We start from the raw sequence: 27,400 nt of genomic DNA, 5'->3' as shown, positions 1-27,400 counted from the left end.
GGGGTTCTTTGTCTGTTCTTCCTTCCCCAGGCCCAGGCCCATAGCCATAGCTCAATCATGAGAAAACTAGACACACTGAAATAGGGCTACTCTACAAGACATCTGAATAGATCTCCCCAAAACTATCAAGAGCATGAAAACAAGGGCAGCCTTGGAGCCTAAAGGGCCATGACAGTTCACTGTAATGCCACACCATGGGAGGTTTCAGGAACAGAAAAGTGGCTTAGGGTATAAAGTAAGGAAATCTGCAAAAAAAAAAAAAAAACAAAAAAAAAACCCCATATACATATACTTACATACATACATACATACACACACATATATATGTATATATATACAGCAGTAGGTTTTCAGTAACTGTAACAAATATGCTCTACTAGTGCAAGATTTTAAGACAGTAATCATACAAGAAACTGAATGTTGAGGTTATGGTGACTATCTCTACTGTCCTTTTAATCGTTCTGCAAATCTGTAATATTCTAAACTCCATAAAGTGCATATTTAAATTCTACCTTCGGACTCCAAAGGCACTGTTGTCCAATAACCAGTGGTCTCCATGGGAAATCAGGGTGTTGCTCCTGTGTGGGAGATGGGATCTTTTTGTTCCCAGTCTTCTGGAAGCCTTCAGACTTTATTTATTTTGTTAAATCCATGCTGTTCTTTAGTTTCATGACACGTTTTCAGATGTGGTCTCCTTTCATTTATCTTAATCATCAATCATCGCATGATAGCCTTTTTATTCCAAGGGACTTCGTGTTTTTCCATCTCAGCTGCTTTCGTTATGTATTTGACGACTTTCTCCTCGCTGATTGCCTCCTTGTTATTTCTCTCGGTAAGATGAGCTGGCTAGAGCGGCTTGAGTCTATATTCCTCATTCTGCACACCTTCCTTCCTGACCTCCAGTTTGTCTTTCAGACATCCCGGTATCTTATTTTTGTAATCTTACTTTTCATTTCCAAGACTTTGATGCTCCGAGCTTTCACTTGCCAGCATCCCATTTTCAATCAATACATTTTCCCTCCAAATGTATTGGGAATAAGGCATATTGATCTTATTTCTTCTTTGTTAACCTGATTCTTTGGGTGTCATTTCTATTTATTTGTGAGATGCAACATGAATCCTAATTGGTCTTAATAATAAAAACCTGGACTCAGATATAGGGGTAAATGCTGAAAGATCAGAGAGACAAAAGAGCAAGCCACAGCCACCACCAGCCAACTCCTCAGCCTGAAAGAGATTGAGCTCCTGTCTCCTCCCACCTTATATTCCTCCCTCCATCCAGCCATATCACTTCCTGTTTCCACCTCCCTAGTGCTGGGATCAAAAGTGTGCGCCACCGCTACCTGACCTCTGTGGCTAACTAGTGGCTTAGCTCTACTCTCTGATTTTCAGGCAAACTTTATTTGTTAGATCACAAACAAAATATCACCACAATGAGACATTTAATTTTTTTCTATGCTACTAGTTTTCTTTGCATAGTTTTTGATTGCCCTAACTGTGAAAATGAATGTTCATGTTGATGACTGCTTGGGATCGATGTTAGATTCCTGTGCACAAGGTCTGCCTGACCCAGAGACTTCTGAGAAGGGAAGCATGGTTTCTCATGAGACAGCGTGGGAGGGGGCTGACTTCTGTAACATGACGGTTGTCCAGACATAGGACCAGATGTCCATAGTGTAAACTCTCCTGGGCAGTGTGTTTTTTTTTCAGGGAAAAGGTTGGAGATAGTAGGTTTCCTACTCTCAAGTGGGAGTGGGCACGAAGAACTGCTTGCTACCCATGGGTAAGTTTTCAAGTACTTTCCCGCCGCCGCCGCCCTGTCAGGCCTCACTCCAGACATCAGCACCTGCCACTAGCACCTGGAGAGCCCCACTGGATTCCTCTAGAAGGCAAGCTTCTCATCACCCTGGACTCCCTCCTACCTAGATGTTCAGCCCCCTCCTTATCATACTCGTGTCTACTTCTGAAGTCCAAAAGCCTACTGGTTGAGTGTCCTTGATGGCCACCATTTCTTTTCTCTGTGTATCTGTGACTTCATTTTCTTGTACAATTGAACTATGATCCTGAACTCTGGGAATAAAGAGAAATAAAAAGTGTGTGGACTAGAAAGCTTGAGTTCAAGGCAACTCAAAGCTTCAAATCATCTTAAAAAATGAATGTCTTTTTAAATAAATAAGAAATTTTGAAATATATCCCACGGTATTTACATTGACTTTATTTTTGAATTTATGAAGAGATGTAAGGCCCCCATTTTATACTCTCAGTATTCTGATATTTTATACACCTGAAGGGGTCTCTCTAACTCATTTTGTCAGCACATGTGAGGAGATCAGACCAGAGCACTTCTTGATGTTGGAGACCAGCGTTTGGGTTTTGGAGGAAGCTCCATGCAGTTTAGATCCCGGCTTTCAGGTTGATTGTAAAACATTGAGCAAATACTGGGTTACTCTAAGCCCCAACTCTCCCACTTTAAATCAACCTTCTGTGTCTAGTGAGAAGTTCACTGGGTAAAAATTTTTACTATGAAGCCTGTCAACCTGAGTTTAATCCCTGGGAACCACACTGTAGAAGTATATAACCAACTCCAGGAAGGTGTCCTCTGACCTCTATATGTACCTCTATATGTTTTCTCTCTCTCTCTCTCTCTCTCTCTCTCTCTCGACGTATGCGCATGCGCGCGCACACACACACTCACTATTAAGATCATAAAATGCAAATGATACTATTAGATTTTTACTACTTTAATAAAAAAATACCTGAAATAATCAACTTATAAGGAAAAGGGGCTTATTTTGCTCAGGATTTTAACCCTTTCATTCTTGTTGGTTGGTCCCATTGCTTTTGGGTCTGGGGTAAGACAGTGCAACATAGAAGGTGAGTATGAAAAAAATCCCTCTCACCTCACAACTGGAACATGAAAAAAAGAGGAAAGAAGAGGCTGGGTCCAGATAGCCCCTCAAGGTGGCATCTCTAATGACAAGAGACTTCCCACTCATCTCCACCTGCTGAAGATCCTACTGTTTCCCAACAGCACCACAGGCTGGAGAACCTTCGATACAATAGAGGCAAATGTTTCCTAGAGCTGAGAAGGGGCGGGAGTGGGATTGCACACAGGTATAGCTCCCACAATGCAGTGCAGTGCTGACTCCAGCCTAGGAAGCTCATCTCTGTAGTGAGCACGAGAGAACATCTATGTTCAATAAATGTTGGACTGTATAATAAATGATCATCTAATTTGGTCTCCATTTCCCTTTTGACATTCTGAGTGGCAGAAGTGTTGCCAGGGAAAGCAGAAGGCCATCCAGGTCTGTTAGGAAGAAAGAGGAAGGGGCAGTCCCTGGTACAGTGAGGACAAGTTGAGAGGGAGTCAGTACAGCAGAGTTCATGTGAGCACCCACCTTCCAGGTGCAGTCTGTGTCTTGTTTTGACTAGTTCCTTTTCTATTGTAGGCCACACTTCTGAAGAACAACAATACATCTTATGACTCCAGAACAGTGGTTCCCAACCTGTGGTTGGGACCCCTTTGGGGGTCGCATATCGGACATCTTGCATATCAGGTATTTACATTCCTAAGAGTGGCAGGATTACGGTTAGGAAGCAGCAACAGCGTAATTTCATGGTGGGGGGGGGGTCACCACAACATAAGGAACTGTGTTAAAGGGTCTCAGCGTTAGCAAGGTTGAGAACCACTGCTGGGAGAGCTTAGATTCGGGTTTGGACAGGGCTGGATAAAGCAGACTTGGCTTCCGAGCAGGACGGGATAGAGCAACTCTCAGGAGGCATTTAGCTTTCCAACACAGGGACTCGATCGCGGTACGAATACACGAACAGCCTCCTGAGCTCCGAAAACACAAGTTCCCAACCAGAAATAAAAAGGAGCTGCAGGGCAGGATTAAACAAAATACTCCCACAGGAGGGAGAAGAGGCAAGTGCAGCCAGTGGGGGCTTGGGAAAGGACACAGTTAACCTCAGCACCAAACCCAGAGATTCATTCTGTTGTTATGATTCAGGGGCGGCGGGGGGAAGCGGTTGTGGGGAGAGCACCCCAGATTCCCCACGCCTGGACTTTTATTAATTTTGTGCGCTTTGTCTGCCGAGTGTGTGCTTTTTCCATTTGTTTGACCAGCTTAGGCGGGAAATGAGTATACTCCTTCTGGCATACATTTCCCCATTTACCAGGGTCAGTGTTTACATTAATAACACAGCACCCTATACGCGGTGCTCGTTCTGTTAACCTCACACAGCTGCTAATTAGCGGGTCACTTGCGGGTTAGAGGTGCGCTGGTGTTGCGCTTCTCGGCTGGCCGTCGTGTTATTATAACAACTGTAAATGCCATATGCAGCAGCCATCCGGTTGTGCTCAGAAGCCCGTTCGTGTAATTACCGGCATTAGCCAGAGATGGAGCCTGCCAGCTGACATTCAAGGGGCAATAATAACTTAATTTTCCCCGCAGCAAATTGGCTCCCTAACAGGGAATATAGTTCTACACTGGACTTAGGGCTGGCTTGAGAATTCCAGCTAGCAGATTTCAGATCATCAGTGCACACACAGCTAAGCCTCTCGCTGCCCTGACTGTTCCACAAAGAGAAGGCCTGACTTCATTCTGTACAGTGAGTCATTCCCAAAGAAGAAAGACTATGTACAAATATGCAGAGACACATGGATATTATGTACATTCCAAAGAATACATATTAATATTGATTCCAAAAGCATTTGAATATACAAGTACACACACACACACACACACACACACACACTGATGTGAACTTCAATTTGTTTCAAATGGAAGATTAATCATAACTAGTGATCTTTAAAAAATTTTGGATTCATGAAACAGCATGTTGCTATATATCCTTGCTTGGGCTATTACTTACTACATAACATAATGAGCTGACCTCAAACTCACAGCAATCCTCCTGCCTCTGCCTCCTGAGTACTAGCACTATAGCTATGCACCAACACACCTGTCTTTAATGAGCCAAGAATGCTCATTTCCCACCCAAAGCCTCAGTTCAGGAAATTCTGCCTTGTGCCAGTGTTTGGATTCCATCAATCCTAGACCCTTCACAGACACCTCACTGGGCACTGACTGTGCTCAGTTTTGCTCAAGTCTTTCCTATGGCCAACATCTCCCTCCTTCCATTTTCAATTCATCACATCCCTCCCCTTGGGGCCCCAGATAAGATGATCCTTTATGGCTGAGCCGTTTTAGACTCAGAATAATTGTGATAGTGTTTATCACAAGTCTCTTATATCATACAGGGTGATTTATGGTTAGACTTATTTCTTGGAATTGACGGGGGGAATGTGTCCATCTTGGTAACACCTAGGGTGTCTTTAACCCAGCAGGGATTAAGAGAAATTGTTAAAGTGAGATAGATACAGACAATGGAAGAGGTAAACTATTATAGTCATTCTATTCTATAAATTTGTCTAGAACTTAGTTCTTGACAGCGGAGACAGAAGCTACAAAAGATTTACGATTTATTTCATACTTAAAAGGAAAGATTTATTTCATACTTAAAAGGAAAGTCTGCTTTAAAAGGCAATGTACGGATTTCCCTAGCTATGCAAATGTTAGGTAATAGTTTATGCATAGTTAATATCTACATGTTTACATGCACTTTTATTCAAATGTACTTTCATAACTATACTTTTGTTCTTATTTCTGTCTATTCTTTTTAGGTGTTGTTTATTGTTTAAATGAGATGCAAACTTCATGACCTAGAAAGAGGTGGCATCCTTTAAAATGTTCAGCGAAAGACATAGAACACTGTAAACTCCATGGACACAGTTTTGTATTAAGATTATCTAATGGGAGCTGCAAAGAAGGTTCTGTAGTTCATAGTCCTTGCTGCCTGTTCTGAAGATTCAAGTTTAGTTCCCAGCAGTCACATTTAGTAGCTCACAACTCTCTATAACTCTAGTTCCAAGGAATCTAATGTTCTCTTCTGGCCTCTGAGAGTACCTGCATACACATGACATATACTCACATAGACACAGACCCCCCCACACACACATACTAAAATAAGTCATCTAGTGATTAATATTTTTGAACTTAAGGTCCAGAAAGACAGTCATAAGCAAGGCTATTAAAGTCATACATATACATGATAGGTTCCTTTATTTTCCCTTTTTCTTTTGAGAAACTTGACTTTGTGAAATGCTTGCTGTATATTATTGCTTCGTCTTTGAGAAGAAATATCAGTATAAACTTTCATTGAGATGCTTTCAAACTCTAGTGAGAAGAAACATTTCTGAATTCTCTTTTACCTTGTCCTGGCTGTGGGTGTTGTTGAGAAACGCTGGTCTGTAGGTTTAATGGGTGTGTTGGTTTGAATGACATATCCCTCACATTTCGGGGCATTTGAATACCTGATCCCCAGTCAGTGTTGCTGTCTGAGGAGGCCCAGGAAGTGGGGACTTGTTGGAAGGAGGACAATACTGGGGTGGGCTTTGAGGTTTCAAAAGCCATGCACCATCCCTAGCTCTACCTCTCTCGACTTTCTGCTTGGGGTTCAAGATATGAGCTCTCAGCATTTCCTGTTATAACACAGGTTTTTAAAAATATGATTTCATCCATTTTGCAAACCAAGAAAATTAGATTAAATGAAACAGTTGCCCATGCTCCTGTGGCCCTACAGCCCTGGTTATGAGTACCATCCAAATGGTAGCCACTGGTGACTAAGTGTCTGCATGTATTCTGGTGAGACAATTCTTCATTGTTTGTTCTTCAACTTCATTTTACATATAATGCCATGAGCAAAACCTGTACTTTGTGTAGTGCATGGCATTAGGAATCCAGTCACATCTCCTCAAGGCCAACTGGGTTTCCATCTTCAATTCTTGTGGTAGGTAGCCACTCATGGCTCCTATTAGCTCCTTTTCTAGGGTGGGTCTCCCCAAGTGAAAGAGATTGTAGGAGACTGCATCTTCCCTCCTCACCCTAGGCTCAGGGACAGGACACAACCGATGTGGGAACATGAAGGACCACCCCTTTGCCTGGGATGTGACCTAATCTGTGACATACATGACTGGAGATCAGGGGATGTCTGTGGGCTCATTCAGCAGTCAGCCTTAGCTAGTTAAGTCCTTGCTGACTGTTTTCCCCTGCCCTTTCTCCTCCTCTTATGAACTGTTTCCAAGAGCATCTTTAATGTATCATTTTAACAAATCCCCCGGGGCCTCATCCATGTTGGGCAAGTGTGCTACCACTGAGCTATAACCCCAAACCCTCTTGTTGCCTTTTGTTTTCATATAGGCTCTCACAGTGTAGCTCTGGCTGGACTTGAACCTGTGATCTTCCTGCTTCAGCTCCTTGAGTAGCTGCGATTACAGTGCTGTACCAGCAGGCCTGGCTCTGAATCACTTTAAGAGTCTTCTCATATCACTCTTTGCTCAAAGGGGTCCTCCTTGGGATAGCTGGATGCTTAAGTCATCTAATGGAAATATTTTATACTTTAATTTTCACCTCAGTAAATGAGGTCAAATATTAGTTCATACGTTTAAGAGTCTGCATGAGTTGTACTCTGAGAAATCTGTGAGTACTGTTCATGTAGCATGCAGTCTTCAGGGTGAAGTGTAGGGTATTTTCAGTCTGCTGGGGTCACTGCCCCTCTTCTGTTTCTTACTCACAGCTGATAGCATGGCTCCTGTTTCTTTTATTCCCAGAGTTCTTTTTTCTACTCTTGTCTAGCTAGTCCATTAGCTTTAGAATCAGATGATCTGATTCTATCTAAGAGATGACTGATGCTTTTATTATAACTGTGAATGTGCACGTTACCTGGATGGAAGAGCACTTGTTCTGAGTCTTTCTAACTAAACATGGAATGACTTCACTTGCTGCAGATTTCTTTTATTGCCTTTGGATTGTATCAAACTTTTTATGCACAAAGAGATTGCATTTTAAAGCCTATCCATATCTTTTATTTATGTATTCTAAATGGAGAAATTTATTCCATTGTGTGTTGTAACTGGTTGCTGTTCTCATATAAGAATGTACTTGACTCACAAACATATGTACTTTTTCTTGTATACATCCACGTTCCCATACTGTTTTAACAATGTTTTGAGTTGATTCTCTAGAATATGTCAAGAGCACATTCTATAGGTGACAACTTGGCCTCCTCTTGCCCCATATTCATGCCTTCAGATTCTTTTCTTTTCTTTTTTTAGATTTATTTTTGACCAGGCATGGTAATAGTAGCACATGCCTTTAATCCTGCACTTGGGAGATAGAGGCTGCCAGGTCTCTGTGAGTTTAAGGCTGGCCTTAAATGTATACACCACATACATGTACACACACACACACACACACACACACACACACACACACACGTTTTATGTGTATGACTGTTTTGCCTGTATGTATATCTCGTCACCACATGCTTGCCTGGTGCCTGCAGAGGCCATAAGAGGGCATCAGAGTCCCTGGAACTGCAGTTACAGACAGCTGTGAACCATCAGGTAGGTTCTAGGACCTGAACTCAGGTCCTTTAAAAGAAGAGCAAGTGTTGTTACCCACTGAGCCATCTCTTCAGCCTTGACCTTCAGCTTCTCATCCTTCTAAATGTTGCCCAGAACTTAAGAACAAGAATAAGGAAGTTTTACCAGAAATTCAAGGATATCTTTCAATTGTCTTTGACTTAGGCAGGAATTGTTCCCATATTTTCCACTAACTATAATGCTAACTATTGGGATTGATATATTAGCATCTGTTTTACTGATTTATTAAAAAATAACTATACATTTCAACTAAGAATGAGGTAGGGGAACGGAACTGATGATTCTTATCAGTGAATAAAGAATGAGAGAATTAGATAGGATTTTCTCATTGGAAAAACAGTTCAAAGATTAATGGATCTAAGCTTGGGGCATCCGTGAACGAATATCCTAAGAAGAGAAGCAACCTATGATTACATTTTTTTTATGAGATTCCAAACTACTCACCACATCTTGTAAAAGCATCAAACCCAAGTCAGATGAAGTCTCTAGGTGCAGCTGCTAATGTCCGGGAAATACAGGGGCGGAGAGACATGTTAAACTGCGCCATGAGTACACAATCTGTAGTATACAGGCTCTGTGACAATCCAATCCACACAGTAAGTCTCAGGATTCTCAACTGCTCCACCAACTAAAAAAACAAAACTGTAAGTAAAACAAGATAATTTCAGAAGGATTGCAGATGAAAAGAACTTAGCAAGTGTATGAAGTTTTGGGAAGTAGTACATGGAGTATGTTGTATAGGACACTCCAGTGCTGAAGTAAGAGAAACACAGTTAGGACTGTGGGGCTTTTGGTGGAAGGAAGCAAGCAGCTTCCACTTGGCATGGGGAATGTGAAAAAGCTCCAAGGATAGCTGACAAAACACTAAACGCTACTTCTTGACGCAAAAGATGATTATAAAGGTGTACCTTCTTTTAAAAATTAGTTTTTGTATAGTTTTCTTTATGTTTTAATTCTCTCTCTCTCTCCCTCTCCCTCCCTCACCCTCCCTCTCCCTCTCCCCCTCCCTCCCTCCCTCCCTCCCTCTCCCTCTCCCTCCCTCCCTCCCTCCCCCCCCCTCTCTCTCTCTCTTTCTCTCTCTCTCTTGGTTTTTCGAGACAGGGTTTCTCTGTGTAGCTTTGCACCTTTCTTGGATCTTGCTCTGTAGACCAGGCTGGCCTCGAACTCACAAAGATCCTCCTGTCTCTGCCTCCTGAGTGCTGGGATTAAAGGCACGCACCACCACCACCCGGCATTATGTTTTAATTTTAACAAATGGTTTAAGTTAAAATTTGGGTCAAGATGTGAGCTTGTGGGAGAGTAGGTTTGGTAAATATTCAAAATATCTGTTTTTCTTCTTTTTAACAGTTATTTAATTTGATTTTGGAGACAGGGGCTCACTCTGCTGCCAAGAATGGCACTGGAGTCACAATGTTCTTACCTCCACCTTCTGAGTGCTTTACCACACCTTTCAATCATCAAAACTAAGAGTGAGGAAGGTAGGCACTGGGGACCTAAGAACATGGTACCAAGATGTTGGTGCTGTGGTGCCCTGTCCAGCACAGCTTGGGTCCTGAGAACTTGACTACAGGGCAGAAAGGAAATAAGAAAGGACAGACACATGGGCACACTATGCACAAAGGCTGGGATTAGTAGGACAGGGTAGACTCTGATGGAAGGCAGCTACAATACAAAGACCCTGAACCTCAGGACATCTATTCTGTGTAGTAAGTGGGGGAAAGGTGTCAGCTAGTCTTGGGAGGAGGTCTATGTAAGTGAGCTGTCTCAGTCCTTAATGACTGGGAGGAGAAGGCTGCAGTTGCTCATTTTTAGCACACACTGGTCAATCTTTCGTCAGTGCTCACACTTATTCAACACTGTCAACATCTGCTGACCAGTGGGAGGTTTTGTCATTTCTGAGCTTGACCTAAATTTGGAAGGCTCTGCCATTCCTATCTGAAGCACTGGATGCTTGACATGGCCGTGGCCATGTCAACAGAATCTTCACTTTGGGCTTCATCTGCTCTTTATACATTCACTCAAGGCTTCCTCCACTCCCCACTTGGTAGTATGTTGGCAAGTCAGCATGTCCATCTACGAAGCTTTTGAAGTGCTATGCTTTGCCATTTTTATTCTGGCAACACCACCACTCTGGCCATTAAAAAAAAAATTCCCAAGAGTTGTCACTCAACATAGAACTTGAGGAAATGTTGAATCTGCTCTGAAGAGCCAGTGAGTTCTAGGAGACTGATTAGTGATTGTGATGAGCCAGTGAGTTCTAGGAGACTGCTTAGTGATTGCCACAAACTATCCATTCCTTCATTTTCTGCCTTTGTCTTGGGGTATACTTGCTCACAGGGTTTAGTACAACATGTTTGTATGACTATGGACATTGCATTGTTTCAGTGGGGTTAAAATAATACAGGTGATTTTTTTTTCTTTTGAGAATCCAATCAGTTGGCCTTCTTTCTCTTTAGTGACCATGAATGTTTCTCCTGAAAGAAGGCAGGAGTTTTCTGAACTTTTCTGTTAGTAATGTGGGACTCTTTAGGGAAAAAAATGTAGAGGATGAGTCTGGGATAGGAAGTAATAATGGTTGTTACTGTAGGGCACAGTGAGAGAAGCCAAGGGAACTAGATGATTTTGACTTGAGTGAGTGAGTGGTCTCTGCCTGCTTGTGATTAAAAAAAATGAAAGATGGAGACATGAAGTAAAACTCTAGTCTCACGAGTGTCTGACAAGTATCATATGGATTAAGTCAACACGTGCTTTGCAAACAATTCAAATTTATTGGATTATTGTAGGCTTACAAACTGATTTAGGAGACATGAAATAAGAATTCACTTGCTTGCTGCTCCCCATACTTCTGAGACTCCACAACTCTCCCACACTGCTGTGTTCAAGGCTATCAGAGGCTGGGCATCTGGCTTCCCTGCCAATTCAGGAGACTCTGGGAGAGTCTTGATTCCCTGGCCCCATTCCAGAACTGCTGGGTCAGAGGGTTTGGTAAAGGACCTGCAAATGTCTATTTCCCATCGGCAATTCCTGGAGTCCTTATACAACAAGCCAGCCCACTGGGCCTTTGGACAAGCAAAGCACTGCCTCCTTCTGTAGCAATGCACTGGGGAGTGGAAGACTTGGCAGTAAGGATGAAGAACAGGAGTAATAAGAGCACATTCTCTCATGACTGGAAAGGATGCTCAGATCTTGGCCAGAATCTCCAGGACCTCCCCCATGCTCTGTGATAGCCCTTCTGGCCATCCAAGCTTGAAGTGGGTTCTCACTAGCTTAAACTTCCTGTTATAAGGAAAATATTTCTTTCTTTCTTTCTTCTTTCTTTCTTTCTTTCTTTCTTTCTTTCTTTCTTTCTTTCTTTCTTTCTTTCCTTCCTTCCTTCCTTCCTTCCTTCCTTCCTTCCTTCCTTCCTTCCTTCCTTCCTTCCTTCCTTTCTTTCTTTCTTTCTTTTTTTTTTAAGGAAAATATTTCTAAGCCAACTCTGCCACCACTCCTGGATGGTCACACCATCGTGAGGGGATATGGGCCTTATAGCAGACTTTAAAGTCAAGTCATAAAATTCTCACATGGCATGCAGAGGACAGCAGAGGCTGTGGACTTGACCCCCACGCCAGGTATGGATTGAGAACACAGGAAATCTTTTTCTCCCAGTTTCTATGAGACCAAAGATTCATTTCATTTTTGTCTCCACTGAAGGTGACAGAGTGTGTGAGGTATTCAGGCCTGTTCTTTGCACACACTACAAACAGTATAGGGCATTCTCTTCATATTCTCTCTGGCCATGAACACTTAGACAACACTCTGAAACTGCTTCAAGACCACAATTGGTCTGGGAATAGAAGTCTTCACCATCCTTCACTAGGTCAATGATGCTTCCAAGTCAACCGTGAACTGTGTAGTCAAATCTCTAGCTTTGAATCTAGGATTTGAATCTAGTCAAATCCTCTATAGAGGATCCCACAGAAGCACTCAGAGTGAGCAGGGCCACTGTTGACACTCAGCTCCCATCTCAACACCATCAGAAAACGGAAGTTTCCCAAGCAACATGGGTTTTAGAGTTAGGGAGTCCTGGGTGTCAAGTCTTGACCCACCATTTGTGATAGCTATCCTGCTTTTGGAATCTTCCTTGCCATGCATGTGTGTGTACACCTGTGTGTATTGGATTGTACATAAAGGAATACATTCAAACTCACATGCACTTGTGCCATAGAGGTGCTGGAAACATCTAGAAGTCTGGAGACATCTCTAGTACTTGTCCTCCACAGAAGGAACTGCTGTTTTTATTTTTCTCAGTGAGCAAATCATATGGCTTCTACCCTACACAGACCAACAGGAAGACAAATTAAAGCATCACACTTCAGTGTGAGCTCCAGGTGTCAGCCGAAAAGCGATGCTGTCTTTCTTTCCCATTTCATTTTTGATGACACTAGTCATTCCCCAAATCGCGTGCTTGTATTACTTATGCATTTAATCAATTAGTGTGTATATGTGTGAGCACATGTGTGTAACTGTGCAAGAACACATGTGTGTACACATGCACATGTGCATACCTGTGAGCACACCTGTGAGTGGACGACTGTGTGTTACGACTGTGTGTGCGTTTGACTTTTTCTATGTGACTTTCCTGTCTTTTCCGAGTGTGTGTTATATCGAAACCTGTGGTGTTTGATTTTTCCTGTGTGACTTTCCTATCTTTTCCTCACTGGAAATTGAACCTAGGGCCTTACGAATGTTTAGGTAGTTGCTCTATCCCTGAGCTGTATGCCCAGCCTTTCTTCAGATTTTCAGTTTGGGACAAGTTCTAGCTAAATTGTCAGAAGCTAGACTTGAACTTCCTCTGTAGCCTACATAAACCTTGAACTTAGTCATTTTTTTTTAAAGTAGCATTTTATTTTAAGACATTTAGACACTATATTTTTCTTACTTATAAAAAGAAAATCAGCACTCAAAAAGCTCAAAAATATATTGAATGACTTCTTTTTCCATGCATTATATTGATGTTCAGGATTTAACAGCTGAGTAAACTGTTCGGTGCCCATTGGGGGTGAAACTAAACACGATGCTGCTTAAATGGAGAACAGAATTTCTAAGTGAGTCTTCTAGGAGACTGAACATTTAACAAGTCTCCGTGGTGAGGCTTTAAACACAATCACTCCAACCCTTCCTCCTATGCCTCCATTCAGCTGACAACTATTTATCAAGTAACAACTCTGTCCTCAAAGTTACAAGGATTAAATATCACAGAGAGGGGCTGAGTTTGCAGTGGAGACCCTACCCCTCACCCTCATGAAACTTTGCTTTATTGCTCAGGAGATAAACCACTTCCTGGACAGTGGGGCCATGATAGTGTTCTACCTTGCAGACCCACATGTAGTCACTGTGCTATGAAGGTACCTAATGTCTGCCTGGAACAATGACCATTTCAGACTGAGCCAACATGAAGGTGTGCCAGGCGGGGGCCCCCAAGAAGAGCAGAGTCCTGAGAAAGGAGCCTGGAAAAGCGAGTAGCAGACAATCGTAAATAACCCTTATGACTTTGACAGTGCCACTGGGGGCCTGGCACTTTGCTTTACAGATGTTATTATATTTAATGGGCATACCATATAGGTATTATTATAACCTGACATTAGCACATCAAGGATCTCCCTTACATTCCAGCCAGGGCAAAGAAGCTTGGAAAACAGAAGCATTCCCAGCAGGCAGTCTCTCTGGGCAGCAGAAAACTGTCCGAAGCAAAATGCAGATCCTGAGGCTGAAGTGTCAATTATGGTTCTAACAATCGCATATGGACTTCATTACGCGGTTAAACGGTACCTATTTTCGCATCCCGCCAGCTGGAGGGGTTTGCAGTAGGAAACGTGAGAAGGGAATGGGTCTAGGAATCTCAGGTTCCCCAGGGCCTTCTGGAATTCATACAGATGAAGCGAGATAAGGTCAGCTGGAACCCCCTTCTCTTCTTCCTGCACCCTTGCGCACAGTTACCTCGCAAATGAATGGGACCAGAGCACCTGTGTCTGTCCAGAGGCAGAGAGAGGTTTGAGCTGCTGTTTTTGCACGACTTTGTGCCTCGGAGGCTGAGTTCCCTTCAGGGATGGCAGGCAGGAGCAGAAAGAACTCATTCAGCACGGGCTCTCTGTGGGAAACGTGCATCTCTTTGACATGAGGGTTCTTTATTTTATGCTTCCTGTTACATCTTTAGCGGCGCTTTGTGCTGCCTTTTCCCATAGGTTAAGTATAATGCCGGGTAACCTAACCCTGAAGGTAACAGAATAATCTTAGAGGACACAAGGCTCTATTTAATTCTTGCCAAACGACAGAATATACCCAGACTTTGAACAGGCTCCTGCAGAATGCCAATACATTTTTGTGTCTTGGGAAGCTTGGAGGCAGAATCTTCTCCTGCTATTCTTTTTCCCACTCCCAGGCAGGATCTGATTTCACACCAATTGGTCCATAAGAGGATAATGGTATCGCAATTCAGGACAGGCAACCATGGAGAATTGTTTTATATGCTTCTGATACTCAAGAAGTTTCAGTGGCCAGAGCTGGGTCTCAGTTTTCAAGGCGAGTCAATTCCAGGGCAGGAGATGGCACAATAAAGGAGGGAAGAAATGGCAGGCTTTGAAATCAGGTTCGTAGGGGCCACAGACAGCTCCGTCTCTCCTTGGTTATGAGCTTCGCCAGTGTCAGAATTAGAGAAATGATGATAAAGGCACATCCAACTGCTAGAAAAATTTCAGAAACAGAATTGTGTTTGGAATTTTATTCATAGCAAGGAGATGCTTACTTACACGCTGCCTCAAGATCAGAACATTTTGAAAATGGTGTTGCCCAGTGAATCCTCCTCCTGCTTAGGCATGTCTGTCAGTCTGTCCTTCACACTCACTGTCAGTGCAGTGGAGGGCAATGATTTCTCTGTATTTGGAGATCTGTATTTTCTACCTGGACTCCATTTATATAACATATACTTACTTTTTTTCTGTATTTACTTACAGGAAAATCTTTACTGAGGACCAAATCCTTTTCGGGGGAATTGCCATTGTTTTAGGTGCTGAGGGTTATCTAAATAGAAACCATACTCTGTGCCTAAAGGGAATCACAGACTAACAGGGAACAGGTACAGCGTGGGATGTGATAGATGAGTGGGTTGTCGTGGGTCAACAGAAGAGGTGGGAGGCACGACTCTGATGTGGAGTCCGAGAGCACCACAGAGGAGGAACCTCTCGAGCTGAGTCACGAGTTTGATTCACTGTTCCAAAGGGAGAGAATCATTGCCCCAACATTCTAAGCAAAAGGACTTGTTAGGCGAATCACACAAACCGCCCCTCAATATCAGTGCATGGCTAAGTATTTGTGGTGGTTGGAACACAGAGGAGGAGAAAGATACAGACTGGACTGGAGAGAGTCACTTGAGCTAGGTCCTGAAGGTTATGGAATTTGGATATATATATGGCCTCTCTGTGTCTCCTTGGTCTGAATTCACTGTAAAGGCCAGGCTGGCCTCAAATTCATAGAGATCTACCTACCTTTGCCTCTCATGTGCTGAAATTAAGGGGCTATGCCACTGTGATCTTGTGTATCATTATGGAATTAAAAAATCTTTTTCTGTATGCAGATGGTAAGGAGAGTGTAAAGTGTAGTATAAGCTGGAGGGTCTGAGTGTGATCCGTGGAACCCACGATGGAAGAAGAGAACTAACCTCAGAAAGTTATCTTTACACACACACACACACACACACACACACACACACACACACACACACGCACACACACTCAGAAAAATAAATAAAAAGGAAAGGGCTTGTAAGATTAGCAGAGGTATTTAGTAATCCCAGGCCCATGTTGTGGAAGGAGGAAGCAGAATACACTCACAAGTTACCCTCTGACTGCTACACAAGGGTTGTGACTTGTACATGTCCCCACCTCTCCCCACACACTAAATAAATACATAAATACAATCAAATAATACAAAGAATTGGGTAATTAGATTTTTCACCTTATAAAGCTTTTTTGGCTGTTTTCAAGGGCATCTCTCAGGTGAGTGTCTCTTTTACCTGTCTTGATTGGTGTGCGCAGTGTGTCTTGAGTCATTGAAGTTTTTCAGCTCTTTTGAAAAAACTGAATTTATTTATTTATTTATTTATTTTTAATATTTATTTATTTATTTATTTTTATTTTACAACACCATTCAGTTCAACATAATAGCCACAGATTCCCCTGTTCTCCCCCTCTCGCCCCCCCTCCCCCTCCCCCCAGCCCACCCCCCATTCCCACCTCCTCCAGATCAAGGTCTCCCCCGAGGGCTGGGATCGACCTGGTAGACTCAGTCCAGGCAGGTCCAGTCCCCCCCTCCCCGACCGAGCCAAGTGTCCCTGCATAAGTCCCAGGATTCAAACAGCCAACTCATGCAACGAGCCCAGGACCCGGAACCAACGCACAGCTGCCTCCCAAACAGATCAAGCCAAATGACTGTCTCACCCATTCAGAGGGCCTGATCCAGTTGAAATGCTCAATCATACCACAAGAGCACTTGCTCAGCTATGTTCATATCAGCATTGTTTGTAATAGCCAAAACCTGGAAACAACCTAGATGCCCTTCAACTGAAGAATGGATAAATAAATTGTGGCACATATACACAATGGAATACTACTCAGCAGAGAAAAACAATGACATCATACGGTTTGCAGGCAAATGGATGGATCTAGAAAAAATCATCCTGAATGAGGTAACCCAGACTCAGAAAGACAAATATGGTATGTACTCACTCATAGGAAGATGCTAGATGTGGAACAAGGATGACTGGACTGCTACTCACATCACCAGTGAGGCTACCTGGAAAACGGGACCCCAAAAAAAGACACGGAGAAATGGATGAGATCTACATGAACAGCCTGGTCATGAGTGGGAACAATGAAGGGAGACGGTCGAGGGAAAGAGAGTGGGAAATCCTAGCTGGATCAAGAAAAGAGAGGGAGAACAAGGAATAGGAGACTATGGTAAATGAAGACCACATGAGAAGGGGAGGAAGCAGAGAGCTAGGGAGGCCCACGGAGATCCACAAAGATACCCCCGCAAAAGACTGCTGGCAATGGTCGAGAGACGGCAGGAATTTATTTATTTTATCCTATGCATCCGAGTGTTTTGCCTGCATGCATGTATGTGCACCATGGGCTGGCTTGGTGCCCTTGGTGGTCGGAAGATGACATCACTTTCCCTGAAACTGGAGTTACATGTGGTTGGGAACTGCCATGTGGGTACCAGGTCCACTATAAGAGCAACACATTCTCTTCACTACTGAATCATCTCTCTAGCCATGAATTTTCCACCCATTTTAAAGTCTTTGTCATTTTCTTTCTAAATATTGCCTGCACTTTATTTTTCTCTCTGCTCTTTACCTACGACTTTTAAAAAGCCATATATTTCTTGGTCTTTTCCAAATCTTCCAGTCTTGTTTCTTTCTGTGATGATGGGTAAGAGAATGTGGGGGACAATCTTCTCCTAATGCAAAGAGTCACACAGAAGCTGATATAGCTGGGCGGGGCGGGCAGGACCACATAACAAATTAGCAGCAGAGCTCCACACTGCCCTCTCCACAGTGCTGGTTTAGTAAATATTAAAGATTTAATTCGGAAGGCATCATGGAGACCACTGATGCCAGGCAATGTGTGGCAGGGCCAGAATCTGCAAAGAATCTGTGAACAGGAATGGAGCTTAGGAATGGAGCTAAGGAACGAGGACCCTGGCATGTGGGAGATGTCAGAGTCATGAGACATTGGTCAAGGAAAGCTGAGGCATGGAGTAGAGCTGGTATGTGTGAGAGAGGCAGTGTGCCGCAGACGACAGACCGGAGCATGGGGTGGGGCTGCCAATGCCATTTGGAATCCAATTTTGTTTGTAATTTTCCCTGATGAGTTTGAGCCTTGTTTTGAGGGCATCCTTGCTGTGTCCTCTTCTTCCTGTTTGAAAATAGGAATGCGTATTCTATGCTATTGCTTGTTGTGAAATGTCATTTTCATTATCATCATCATCATCATCATCATCATCATCATCATCATCATCCTTATAGGAAGTCACAGGTAAGAGGTCGTCCCAATTGTCAGATGAGGCTTGGTCTTCACATTTTAAACTGTCAGAACCATTAAAGGCTGTGATGACAGGAGGTGGGAGGTTATGCTTTAAAAGGGACATGTTCGGGGTTCAGGATGTCAAAGGGTGGAGATGTAAGGGTTCATAATGGTTATCAACTTGAAAAGGTCTAAAATCATCTGTGAGGTAAGCAGCTGGCCACACTGGGGCGGGATTATCTTGATGGAGTTAATGGGGTTGGGAAGACCCAAAGTAAAAGTAGGCAGTGCCGTGTCTTGAGCTTGGCCCCTAGACCTGAAGAGAAGAAAGTTGGCCAAGCAAGAACACTCATTGTCCTCTTTTTCTGGCTGCGGCACAGTGTGACCAGCTGCTACAGGCTCTCGATGCCTTTCCTTTCCCTCCGAGACAGGCTGTACCCTTGTGCTGTGAACCAAAGCCAATGATTCCTTTTCCTTTTGTCAGGGTATTTTATCAGCAGTGGGGACAGTCACTAAAATTTTGGTAGTCACTATAAAGCTCAGTGTGGAAGTTTCTCAAAATATAAAATATAGACTACATATGCCATTCCTTGGCTTATATTAAAGGGATTACAGCCTACCAAGTGATACTTGTACATATGTGTGTTATTGCTGGTATATTCACAATAGCAAGGAAATGGAATTGGTCTAGATAGCCAATAGGCAATAGGATAATTAAAATGTGGTACATATACGCACTGGAATTTCATTCAGCTGCAAATAATGAAATCATGAACTTCACAGGAAAGTGGTTAGTAGAAATTACCGCATTAAGTGAGGTAATACAGATTAGAAAGCAAATGTTGTGTGTTCTCATTTGTATGTGGATCCTAGTCTCTAATTTCTGTATACGTATACTTTGGTGGTAATACACATAGGTATCTTTCATGAATTGAAGGAGGGGATTATGAAGTGGGGAGGTGGCTTTAAGGGATGGGGCTGGGCAGGGTAATAAAACCTGTAAGACATGAGAGTGGGAAGGAGGCAGAAGGGTCCAAGTGCTGGAGGTGGAGGAGGGACCAAAGCAACACGTCTATGACAATGCCATAATGTAACATACTACAAAAGTGAATTAAAATTATTAAAGGAAAAATCCAAGAGGAGCTGGTAAAGCTGCAAACTGCTCCTTCAGTGTGTTCGGCCTCGGGACACACTCTGCTTGAGTTTTAGCTATGCTGCTTTCCATTGCCAAGGGTACAATCGTTTCCGCCTACTTGGGAGAACCTGAGCAAAGCTCTCCCCGGTGCTTTTGTTCGGAAGCGCTTAGATGGCGTGATTGCACCTTCCGCGCAGGGTTGCCTGGACCTGAGACTGTGTGGTCTCGCCATTACTGGGGGAAAAATGAGACTCACGATGTGGAAAATAGCCAACATCCTACGAAGGTCTTAAGAAATACTGCTTGGCTACACAACTGTGGACTGTAGATACTTTGAGTGGGCTCTAAGGAAAGACCTGTTAATTACTGGGACTCAGCATGGATTAATGCTGAATCCAGCTCATTTCCTCTTTAGCTGGGATTAGTGAAATAATAAATTATATGTCTTAATGAAGAACCAGTTTGTAGGAAAGAGTCCTAAAGGAAACACTTTAATAAAAAGCTAAATGACTATAGTCTTTTTTTTAAATTAATGGTAGAGAATAATTAAAATTGAAAGCTTTAATTTAAAATTTCAGAGGACAATTGTTAATGAAGACTTCAGGGGGCCTTGTCGAAGGGGGTAGGTTCTCAAAATGCCTTGAAGTGAGGCAAATACCCAGTCAGGGGAGGCAGTGGAGGGACAAGGTGAAAGAGACAGGCTTGGCGCAAGCCCGCTGAGTTAAGGCTTGCCACCTGAACAGGATGAAGTCTTTCATGCCCAGGGGTCAAGTTCACAGGTGATCCTGGGAGGGAAATGAAGGCTGGCTGTCACCTTGGGTGGTAGCACCATAAAACAATCGTGGGTGCTACTGAAATGACTCATTCGGTAAAGGTGCCTGCTACTAAGAGGTGGCTCAGTGGGTCAATGTGCTTGCTACCGAGGTTGATGACCCGAGTTCAAGCACAGGACCCACACAGTGGAAGGAGAGAAGCAAGGCCATCAAGTTGTCCTCTGACCTCCATACATGTTATGGTGTTGACTGAGCATCAGTCTCTTAACAGGGACTGCACTACTGAAAACATGTCTCTCTGTTCCCCAGTTAATCGTTCAATAACTGCTGTCATATACTTGGAGACTCATCCGGCCCCAGGAGAGCTTTCGCCCTCACTTAATTAACACTTTGCTACACAGAAGCTTTTTTAATTTCATGAGGCCCCGTTTGTCATTTGTTGGCATTGTGGTGACTAGAGCGCTATTCTGGAAGTCCTCACCTATGTCCGTATCCGGAAGTGTTTCCTGGATTCTTCACTCTGGTAGCATCAGAGTTCCAGGTCTTACACTTTATCCATTTAGAGTTGATTTTTGTGCAGGGTGAGTGCCAAGGAGCTAGTTTCATTATTCCACATGTGGATATTCAGTTTTCCCAACACCATTTGTTAAAGAGGCTGTCTTTTCTCCAGTGTGTATATTTTGGAATCTCTGTCAAAATTCAGGTGGCCATTCTATCTGTATAGTTCATTGAGATGCATGGAGTTTGGGTCTGGGCAAGTGTTTGAGTGGCTATCTTACTCTAGTTGTGTGGTGATGTTGTGAGTTCATTAGAATAAAACGGTTTTTAAAAATTAGGTGGCTACAGTCATGTGGGCTTAGGCCTGGGCCCTTTAATCTGTTGAACTGATATATGTGTCTGTTTTCATTACTATGACTCTGTGATGTAACTTGAAATCACAGAAGGTAATACCTCCAGCATTATTCATTTTGCTCAGATCACTTTGGCTATCTGAGGTCTTTTGTGCTTGCGTATAGATTTAAGACTTTTTTAATATATATTTTTATGAAGAATATTCTTGACGTTTTGATGGGACTTGTACTGAATCTGTATACTGGTTTGTGTAGGATAGTAATTTTTACAATATTAACCCTTCCAACACACAATCATGCAATCTCCTCCCAGCTTTGAGTGTACTACTCAATTTATTTATTTACTGATTTAAATTTTGAATTGTAGAAGCTTTTCATATTCTTGTTTAGCTTAATTCCAAAGGGTAGAGCAAGACATCCAAGGGAGTCTGCTTAAGAGCTATAAGGAATTTATTAAGAGATAAATTGGAAAAGACAACTCACTAAACAGAATAGGTGAATCGCCTCAGAGTTCTGGAAGGCTGAGGTCCTGTCCCACGCTGCTCCTGTCGCCTAAGCCAGTCACACCATCTAAGCCCATGAAGGAGAGAAGAGAGCAGAGTACATACCTCTCAGGTCTTAAGGTAGCCCTGAGGCCATGCCCCAGGGGCTGGTACTTCAAGGTCATAGATGGAAAGGTATCCACTACAAAGGGGGGTTGTTGCTGTTGGGGCCTTATTATTATTGTTTTGCTATTGTGAATGGGATTGCTTCTCTGATTGCTCCCTCAGTGTGTTTATCATTGGTATAGAGGTGGGTAACTGGGTTTTGGATGTTAATTTTGTGTCCAGGCATTCTGCTGACAGTGGTTATCAGCTCTAATGGTATTTTGGTGGAGTCATCTACAAACAAGGATATTTTGCCTGCTTCCTTCCTTGTTGCAGCCCTTGTATTTCATTCTCTCATCTTATTGCTCTACCTAAGATGTCCAACATGATAAGAGGTGAGAAAGTGGACACCCTTGTCTTGTGCTTGATCTTGGTGGAATATTTTTGGGGTTTCTCTCCATGTAGCATGATTCTGATTGTAGATTTGTCCCACACAGCATTCGTTATGTTTAGATACGTTCCTTCCATCACTAGTATTTGGGGGGCTCTTATTTTGAAGGGATGTTGGATGTTTGCCAGTGTTCTTTTTTTTTTTTTTTTAATATATTGAGAGGCATGTAATTCCTGTCCTTGAGTTTATATGATGCATTGCTACGTGTATTGATTTCCACAATTTATACCTATGCATCTCTGGAATGAAGCCAAGTTGATCATAGTTAATGATCTTTTTGGTGTGCTCTTATAAAACAAACTTACCAGGATTTTATTGAGAATTTTAGCCTCTGTCTTCATCAGGGTTATTGGTTGGTAATTTTCCTTTCTTTCCTTTTGCGTGTGTGTGTGTGTGTGTGTGTGTGTGTGTGTGTGTGTGTGTGTGTGTAACCTTCATCTGGTTTCATGCCAGGGTGATGTTGGCTTAGTAAACGGAGATTTGAGGCAGTGCTTTCCTTTGCCTATTTTGTTGAATAATTTAAGAATGAACCTATTGGTTCTTCTTTAAGGGTGGTAGAATTCTACAGTGACTCCATCTGCATCTGGACATTTTTTTTAGTTGGGACTTTATAAAATTACTGTTGCAATTCTATTACTTTTAATAGCCCTGTTTAAATAATCTCATCTTGGTTTGACTTTGGAGATTAATATACACCAAGAAATTCATCAATTTCTTTTAGATTTTTCAATTTAGTGCAATATATGTTTTTTTTTTTTTGGTTTTTCGAGACAGCAATATATGTTTTTAAGTGTAAAAATATGGAATTTTTGTGGAATTCTTAGTGGAGTATATGTATTTTATTGGTATCTGTCATAACATACCTTTTTATCTCTAGTTTTATTAATTAGGATCTTCTTTCTCTTTCTTTAGGTCAGTTTGACTGAGAATTTATCTTGCTTACATTTTCAAAGAACCAACTTTTCATTTAATTGATTCTTTGCATTGTGCTTTTAAAATGTTTCATTATTGTCAGTCCTACTAGTAATGGTTTCTTTGTGTATGTACTACTTCTGGATATGACTCATCTTAAGTTTGTTTAAATTTTTTTTGACTTTTTGATGCAGACATGTAAGAGTCTCTGGGCTGCACTTATTGGTATCTTATAGGTTTTAGTATGCTGTGTTTCATTTTCTTTTTATTCTAGGACATTATTATTTACTTCTTGATTTTTGAAGATGATTATCATTTAATAGTTTATTGTTTAACCTCCATGAGTTTGTAAATTTTCTGTAGTTTCTCTTGCTGTTGATTTTAGGCTTTATTTCATTCTAGTCATATAGAATATAATGTGATGTTTCAATTTTCCTGTATTTCTTGAAAGCTGCTTTGTGTCCTATCATATTATCTTCTTTAGAGAAAGTTACATGGTCTGCTGAGACAAATGTGTGTTCTGCAATATTTGGGTGAAATGTTCTATAGATGTCCATTAAGCCTGTTTTATCTATGATGTCGTTTAACTGATATTTCTCTGCTCATCATCTTTTTTGTAGGGATGACTTTTCTATTGGTGAGAATGGGTTATTGAAGTCACTCACTGTTACTGTGTTGGGGGTTATTCTGTGACTTTATATCCCATAGTATTTGTTTTATGAAGTAGGATGCATAGTGTATGTGTATATGCTTAGAATTGTAATGTTATTTTGATGGATGAATTTCTCCTTTAATCAGTGTGAAGTTATAGTTCTTAAAAGCTCTTCTGACAAGTTTTGGCTCGAAGTTGATTTTTTTTTCAGGTACTAGAATAGAAACACCTGCTTATCTCCTAGTTTCATATATTTTGGAATATCCTTTTCACCCTAAGACTGTGTCTATCCTTAGAGTCAGGTGTGTTTCTTAGATATAACAAATAGATGGATCCTTCTTTTTAATCCAATCTTCTGTTTTTTTGGTTGGATAATTGAGATAATTAATATTCAGAATTATTATTTAAAGGTGTGTGTTAATTCTTATCACTTTGTTGACTTTTATAGTATTTTGTTTTCCTAATCCTCATTTGATTAACTACTGTTCTAATGTATTTTGGTTTTTCCCATTTATCATTATTTTCAGTCTGAAGAATTTTTCCCAGTATTTGTAGAGCTGATTTACTGGTTGTAAAATCCCTTGGTCTGTGTTTATTATGTGATCTTTTTCTTTCTCCATCAGTCATGATAGGTTGTTTTGCTGAATATAATAACCTGGATTGTTGATTGCAGTATTTTAGTGCTTGAAGTGCATCATTCCATGGCCCTCTGGCTTTTTAAGCCTCTGTTGAGAAATAAACTCTTATTCTTGAGTGCTGTCACATATGACATAATGTTCCTGTCTCTGTAACATTCAATACACCTTCTTTATTTTACATATTTATTGTTTTAACTATGAAATAACATGAGGCTTTCTTTTCTGGTCTTGCCTATGTGGGGTTATAATGTCTTTTGTACTGGGTTGGGTCTCTCTACCCTAGATTTTAGAAATTTTTTACAATAGTTATATTGACAATATTTTGTAGATGAATAAGACGGTTGGTTACATCTACATCTGGCCCCCAACGTGGGATGCCAGATGTAGATGTAACCAACCATCTTATTAAAATAAGAAACACAGAACCAATGTAAAAGAAAAAGCCAAGAGGTCAGAGCTCAGAGCTAAAATCTTACCTCCTGCAGTGCTCCTAGCTTCCCTGAAAGAGAGCTACTTCCTGTTTGTCTGTCTTTAAATAGTCTTTCTGTTCTGCCTTCTCATTGGTTGTAAACCCAACCACATGACTGCCTTGTCACTGCTTGTAAGTACCGCCCTTCAAGTCTTAAAGGCATATGTCTCCAATGCTGGCTGTATCCCTGAACACACAGAGATCTACTTAGCTCTTCTACCAAGTGCTGGGATTAAAGGTGTGTGCCATTGCCACCACCACCACCACGCTCTTGCTATGGCTCTAATAGCTCTGATCCCTGGGCAACTTTATTTATTAACATACAATGAAAATCACATTTCAGTACCAATAAAATGCCACCATAATATTTTTATGCCATTGATGTGAAAATTTTCCCCCTCTGTGCCCATAATTGTTAGATTTTGTCTTTTTATGATTTCCCAAAGATCTTCCATGTTTCAGTAACTTAAACAATTTCATATAAGTATATAAAAATAAAGCTAAGTAACTTTAAAAATATATTATTATACAATTATATTATAATCTCAAAAGAAAAAGAAAAAGAAAAAAAATATAATTGTCTTTGACCAGATGTACCAATTCTCCTGTAGTTTTCGGGTCTGATATTTTGTCCTCCTCATGATCCATTCCATTTGTGAGGCTTTCCTCTGAGTCTTTCATTTGATTTGGTGAAATTTCTCATTCCAAGCTTTATTTCAGTTTTGTTGATTTCATTTATGTTTCTATATTATTACTGAATTCCATTTTAACATTCTGAACTGACTTCCTTGTTTTATTCAGTCATTAGTTCATGGAATTGGAACTCATTCAGGTGTTTGTGTTCTTTTTTCACTTCTTTGAATACTCATTCTTTTGACTGATTTGTCTGGAATTTTGTCTGGCTCACTCTTATTGGGGGTTGGCATTACTCTGCATTGACAGTTTTATGAGGAGACATGTTGTCTTGATTTTTCACACTACTCATATTTTTGCCTTGGAACATGTACATCAGGAGTTTGGTTATTGGTTGAATTTATTTAGATCACCTCTCTTCTTTCAGTGGATGTGTTTATGATGTTCAGTAAGTTAAGGTAGGGTTGAGTTGCACTTTTCTCTCTCTTTTATTGGTTCAGAGTACCAGACTCTAGCCTTAGTTTTCCTTTGAAATTAGAATGCTGTCTGTAACAACTGTCACAATCCAGGGCAGACCCACTATGAAAACAGCCATCTTTTCCGCACTCATCATTTTAGGTGGTGAAGTGGTATTGATGATACTGAGTAGGAAGAAAAGAAAGAAAAACACATAGAAAAATTAGTGCTTAGCTGGGATGATAGAAGCTGAGGAGAAAAAACATATAGTATGTGGACACACAGTATATAGGAACTGTGTGGTCCAAAAGGGGCGAGCGGAGGAGTTTTGGCTAGAAGATAGAGAAGTAGGATATAGTGTGCATGAAAGCAGAGCAGTTCCAGTTTTTAGAGAGCCTGTGAACCAAGCCAGAGGGTGTTATTTGGAGGAGGGGAAGGCAAAGGGAAAGAGTAAAGAGGACTATGCAAAGTGATACAGGGCAAGAATAGGGTAGGACTGAGCTGCCCTGCTGAGATGCCATTGGTGGATTAGGCACAGAAGACCAGGTGGAGAAATAGGCTATGGAAAATAACTGGCCTGACTGATAGATTGTCTCTGGCCCCTCTTGTGGGTCTTCCTCAGGCTGTAGACTCCTACTGGCCATTGGGCAGTGTTCCTCTGAGACAGGCTGCCCATACTCCTGTCTGAGGTGTCCTTTGGGTGATCAGATTGGGGATGCTGTCCTTGTCTGTGGGCAGCGCTTCACAGGTGGCTGCGGCAACTTCCTTCCCTTTGGGAAAGGTGTTGGCCCACCTCTGGGCTACGGTCACCAGTCATACATTTTCCTTGTTTTCTATTGAAAGTTCAGGTGTAGACTTGGGTTGCTGATGGGTTTTTGACCCCCGAATGTTGGGCAAATGTAATTCAAACTTTCTTTCCTATAGTCTCCCAGAAGTCTGCCATTTAGGCTTCAGCATATAGTCCCATAACACTGGGTCTGAGCTTTCCAATAGCCTAGTTCACAGAGGCTCCCAGGTTGCTGAGTCACAACAGCAGTGGAAGTGATTTTGAAACGTCATGTCATTTCTACTGGGGCAGCTGCCAGTATCAATCAAGCTCCCAGCACCACGTGGAGCTCTTTTTCCTTCTCCTGCTAATGCTGGCTTTCCCTGGGGATGGCCCCCCGTTCCAGCTGTTTAGAGTGTACATTGCTTTTCTGATAGGTTTAAAGCTTTCCCCTAAAATGTTAGGACCAAGGTGTACTGGAGAAGGAGCCAAGAGTTATTATTCATTGATGAC

The sequence above is a fragment of the Peromyscus maniculatus genome, chromosome 8, assembly GCF_049852395.1.
Source record: "Peromyscus maniculatus bairdii isolate BWxNUB_F1_BW_parent chromosome 8, HU_Pman_BW_mat_3.1, whole genome shotgun sequence".
NCBI classification, from domain to species: Eukaryota; Metazoa; Chordata; class Mammalia; order Rodentia; family Cricetidae; genus Peromyscus; species Peromyscus maniculatus.
The sequence above is the reverse complement of the archived record's forward strand: the minus strand, read 5'-3'. Positions refer to the sequence as shown.